At 32.2% G+C, this 4,342-nt stretch overlaps 1 pseudogene; it reads left to right on the plus strand.

Moving 5' to 3' along the window:
- The first annotated feature begins 1,124 nt into the window (after nucleotides 1-1,124).
- Nucleotides 1,125-3,650, plus strand: LOC142635888 (GDSL esterase/lipase At1g29660-like; annotated as a pseudogene).
- Nucleotides 3,651-4,342: the final 692 nt, after the last annotated feature.

The raw sequence follows: 4,342 nt of genomic DNA on the forward strand, positions 1-4,342 counted from the left end.
ATAGTTTGAAAAATGGGGCAAAATGCTGGAAAGTTTTTTTTGAAATGGGTAAAACCCCATTTTGGCTCATTTGCCCATAACTGAGTCAGTTGTTGCCAACCGACTAAATGATTATATGCACAACCCGCTCTGCGTTTTGAACTCATTGTCATCCTGCATTCAGTTCTAAAGAGGAGTTACTATTTGAGTCAATTCTCATTACTAATTTATTGGTAAAGCATGAACACAGATTTATAAGAGACCTTGCTCCACTGTTTCAATTGATAAGCAAAAGGTTACAATTCTTGTGTTATTAGTTATTACGCGTTAAGTCCTTTGGACTACTTCCTTACAAGAGATATAATTGTTTTAGTACTATCAACAAAAGGATATCATTCTTTTAGATGTTTAAATTCAAAGATTTGAAAAAATATATTAATTTTTTTAGTGAAAAATCGAATTGATAGAAATTTAAATAGAAATATTAGGGGTTATATTATCGATTTAAATAAAAGTACACAACTAAAAGAATTACTATACATTTTAAAACCATTTCTTTAATCAAATTACAATTGAGCTTTATCTTTATGTCATCTTGGTATAATTTTATAAATTTTTTATATTGAAAACTGTTTTCTGGTATTAATTAAATAAGTTGATATCAACTTTGAGTAGTAATCTCAAGCAAATTAACAGAAAAAATCATACAATTTTTTGTTTCTTATATATTATTAAATTCATAATATCAGTTGTACACGTATAAAATGGAAAATACTAAAAGCCTTATTACTCAGCTGGTATTTTTTTTTAATTATATTTCGAAATAGAAAACATGTAATTTTTCAACGTAATTTGAGTTTTGAATGTAATATACAAACAATATATCTTTTATCAAAAAAATGCATACATTTATATGTACATGTACATATATTATACGTTTGTCATTCTATCACCATTCTTTCTAATATATTATTCCAACTTGTTCATTGGCCTATTTTATTTCCTCCTCTTAAATACGTATTCATCCTTGGCTTCCAATTCATAATACAAAAGCCTTTGGTTCATTTCTCCTATCTTGCTTCATCTTCTCCTACCTTTTCTCTTTCCCTATCTCATTTGCTTTTCCATTGTAGTTTTCTTTGTCAATGGAAAGGGGGCTTAAGATATGGCATGTGACATGTATTTTATTGTTAAAATACGTGCAATCTCCAGTTCATGGAGAGCAGCAAGTACCTTCCTACCTTATATTTGGAGACTCACTAGTTGATAATGGAAACAATAATGGCCTTGCAACAAGGGCTAAAGCTAATTTCTCACCATATGGAAATGATTTTCCCTATGGGCCAACAGGAAGGTTTTGCAATGGCCGAACCATGGCTGATATCATAGGTCTCTTTCTTTTAATGATTAATTTTATTATTTCTGAGTGCTATATTGAAGTTCTTTTATTCTTTATTTTTCTTTAATTAGTTGATAGCTGACTTTCAAGTTTTCTAACATGTGAATAGGAGAGATTTTAACTCGAGTTAGTAACAGTGTAACACTACACAAAACGAAGGACATATTTAGTACATGAATTATGAATATGATGCTTACATGAGAAAGGAGTTGGTATTTTAAGAAATACAAAAAATGGAATGGAATAAAAAATAATATATAACTAATAACAAATCATGTTGTTGTTACCCTAATTAATGATGAACCTATTACTACTCTTAAGCGTATGCTGATGTTGCTTTTGTTGTTATTATTATTTAATTGATAGATAGGCGAGATGTGATCAATATTTTCTTTGATAATAAACTTTTTCCGGTTAAGTTAACTGGAGTCCACAACTATATGTTGTTATAGGAATCCTATAGTTTGTTCAAATATGATGAGGAGCGTTGCCACCTTTAGACACAAAAAGTTTCAACGATTTTTAGGATGTCTGGGTGTGCATGAACCCATGAAAATCAATCAGACGGTTTGACTCGACTTGCTGCTTCATGGTCGATTTTTTAAGCCTAAAAAGCAGGAGCTACTTTACACAAAATTGACAGCTGATTAATTGACAGCTATAAAGCCTAAATGTGACCTTTCAGCCTTTCTTCTTATAGCTGAACTTCTTGGATTTGAAAATTATATTCCGTCCTTTGCAACTCCAAGTGGCCTAGACATACTCAAAGGAATTAATTATGCATCCGCTGCAGCTGGAATTCACAGTGCATCTGGACAACAAATGGTAACATACCTACCCCACTTGCCTCTCAAAGTTGCTTCATATATAATATATATATATATAGCTAGCTCTTAATTATAATGGGTACTTAATTTTTGGAAGCATGACTACTTAGTACTTAATTTTTTTCAACTTGTAGAGTCCTATACTAAATTACATCTTTAATGTTTTGCTCTATATTCCACCAACTGCAGTATGTCACGTGTTTTTGTTTTTTTTAATGAGGGGAAAGAAAGGAGAACGTATAGCATACTATCATTGATAAAGTATAACGTGAAACACTCATGAGATAGATGATTTTTATTCCTGACCTAATGTCAACTATGACAACCATTAAATAAAACAAGGGATGAGGATGTAAAAAAAAAAAAAGCTTTGTGTACCATAATACATTTGTTATATCTCACATACAGGGTGCTCGGATTCGCATGGATGCACAGTTAGGAAATCACCTTACTACAGTCTCACGAATTGCTGCTATATTCGGAGACAGCAACGCAACCGCAAATTACCTAAGCAAGTGCATATACTCAGTCGGAATGGGCAACAATGATTTCACGAACAACTACTTCATGCCAGAGTTTTACCCAAACAAGTCACCGCCACACCCCAGATCAATATGCTACAGTTCTTGTTAATCAATATTCTCAACAATTGAGGGTTAGGTGCTTTCCTTGACTGATTTTGTATGATTTATATTATCAAATACAAATTTTTTATCCCGCTTTTAAAGTAACGATTTTACACTTTACTAATCGCAGCCTCTCACACATTAATTATATATATATATATATATATATATATATATATATATAGAGAGAGAGAGAGAGAGAGAGAGAGAGAGAGAGAGAGAGAGTGAGTGAGTCAGTTAGTTTAAAATGGAAAATACATGAACTATTGTAATTGCTAGAGTATAAAGTAGAATACTAAAATTGAGACAAATAAGTTTTATTTAAGAGTTACTAGTAATTTTCATAACAGTTGATGTGACAAAATGATTGGAATAATATCATTTTCACATGCATTGATAGCACCTTTTTTAGAATCAATTACAATATTTCATCTCAACATTTGGGAACAAGATTATGAAAATTGTTATGTCTATATATTATCATTTGATTTCAAGGATTCTAGCCTATTTATTTTAAGGTGAAAAACTGTTGGGGTTTCATATAATTTGCCTCTTTCTTGAAGCCAGGCTTTGTACAGACTTGGAGCAAAGGTAGCACTTTTTGGGTTGGGTCAATTAGGCTGTACTCCATTTGAAATGGCTAGGTATGGCACAAATGGCTAATCGTGTGTAGATATCATCAACAATGCAGTCCAAATCTTTAACAACAGGCTTAAATTACTCGTTGATGACCTCAACAACAGTCTAAGTGGTGCAACATTTATTTATGTGAACACTTACAGTTTGGCTGCGGGAGATGCTTCATCTGCTGGTATATAGATTAAAACTTTTATTTTATTATGTAATTTAAGGGGTGTAACAAATTAAACTTTATACAGTTAAAAAGTAACAAATTAAATCTTGATGTTTTGAAACCTAACAAATTAAATCCTATAATATAAAAAGTTAGTGAATTAAATCTTGTGGTTATTTTAAAAAGTAACAAATTAAGCATCACTCCATTTAAGGGTGTAAGGTTGAATTTATTCAATCATGTGTTGGCTTTATTTCCGGCCAAATTTGCTTGTATTTTAGCAATTAGATACCTTGTATTTAGGTGAGAATTATGTAAGAGTAGTGTGAGAGGGCGTGAAGAAAACTCAAGATGTGTGCACTTAAAGGAGTCTCGCGACTGGCTTGCGACTGGCAAGTCGCCAAAGTGACACACGTGTGAAGCATGCAAGAAACTGAAGAGTCACAACAGCTAGAAAACTACAGGACAAAAAGTACAATCTGGCCTGGCAGTTATCTCATGACTTAGACTCATGACTAGTTCCAGTCGATAGGTCGAGTCGCCAAAATGCCCTGTTTGGATGAAAAAATGCATTTTCACATTCCTCACGTATCCTACTATAAATACATTTATACTCACGAAATGTAGAGAGCTTCCAGAGAGAATTTTGAGAGAAAAACCCTAGAGAAAAGCAAGATTGACTCATTCACAATCTTAATCCTTTGATTCTCCAAATTCC

Source organism: Castanea sativa, chromosome 5 (genome assembly GCF_040712315.1).
Source record: "Castanea sativa cultivar Marrone di Chiusa Pesio chromosome 5, ASM4071231v1".
Taxonomy (NCBI): domain Eukaryota; kingdom Viridiplantae; phylum Streptophyta; class Magnoliopsida; order Fagales; family Fagaceae; genus Castanea; species Castanea sativa.